Source organism: Propithecus coquereli, unplaced genomic scaffold (genome assembly GCF_000956105.1).
Source record: "Propithecus coquereli isolate 6110/MARCELLA unplaced genomic scaffold, Pcoq_1.0 Scaffold692, whole genome shotgun sequence".
NCBI classification, from domain to species: Eukaryota; Metazoa; Chordata; class Mammalia; order Primates; family Indriidae; genus Propithecus; species Propithecus coquereli.
This window is the reverse complement of record NW_012152974.1, coordinates 306,343-307,635: the sequence shown is the minus strand read 5'-3', so window position 1 is coordinate 307,635 and position 1,293 is coordinate 306,343. Positions and strand designations below refer to the sequence as shown.

General features: G+C 33.3%; 1 pseudogene; it reads right to left on the bottom strand.

The window, feature by feature from the left end:
• Positions 1–1,293, bottom strand: part of LOC105823708 — a 232,498-nt pseudogene that overhangs the window by 1,343 nt on the left and 229,862 nt on the right.

Below are 1,293 nucleotides of genomic sequence, written 5' to 3'. Positions count from 1 at the left end.
CATGGCAAGTCTCTTCATTCATTCATGAGTTAACATGCACAAGAGAGCTAGGTAATACTGGAAAGAAGCAACAGGTGTTTCTCCTTTCATGCCACAAAGTTTTGAGTCACAGGATAAAAAGAAGTTTGGGGCCACTGTGGAAATGAAGAGGGGTTTACTTCATACTGACTCAGTACATTTAAAAAGACCATTTTATTTCAAGTTATATTCAATTTATATATTTCCACCTTCCAATATAAATCTTCCATTTTATGACACTTTCAGAATTGCAGCTGGTCACAATAGCATTGTATAATTCCAAAACATATTTGGACATATTGGCTTTCATTTATTGAAAGACCCTTTTGGTTTTCCCATTTTCACATTATGCTGTACATTGACAGATTACCCGTTTGATGGAAAATCCTATGAAGAGTATTAAAAATTATGGATCAGAAGTTAAGAAATAGCTATACAGAGACTCAAAGTAGCCTTTTAAATGTCTCCTGTAAAAAAAGGAATTATATTCTATAACTTGACATTTATTAAAGTAATTGACTTTAAATTGCATCTTAAAATGAATATTTTTAGCTGTTTGGGGTTATTCTAATCACTTACCCACATAGAATATCGTGTACTTAGTTAAAATTATTCTATTATAATACTGTATGTGCATAAAAATTAACATTTATTTTTATTACTTTTTGTATAAGTAAATTTTATTGTGGTCACAGGTCAACAGCAGACCATATGACAGTTAAGGTTCAGACTCTTCCCACCTAATTTATCATATAAATTAAATACAGAGAGGTACACACAAATAAACTTTATTAAAAATGAGGAGCTGTTTTCAAACTCCCATTTCCTAGTGCAACACACATCACTGTTTAAGAATGGGAGAAAGAAGAGTCATACTGTTAGAGCAACTTTCCTGAAAAGAAATTGGTCAAATGTTCAAAGCCTTTTTAGTTGATTCGAAGTATGGCAGCCACTCAACACTGCTCCTAGCCGTCTGCTTTCAGCATAAAAACATAAAATAAAATAACTGTGAAACACTATAGCCTTCAAAAAACTTTATTTGGTGATGAGCCAAGTTCCTATGGAAAAAGTCCACCTAAGAAAAAGGAGTTGTGGGTATTAAAGCTGGTCTGATACACAGAGCTTGTACATTCATGATTCAAAATAATAAAGACCCTGAAACACAAGTGATTCCAAAGCCATTATACCCCCAAATTATGTGATTCATTTGATGCTTTTATTAGCTTTAAAAAATTATATTCCTGGCCGGGCGCGGTGGCTCACGCCTGTAATCCT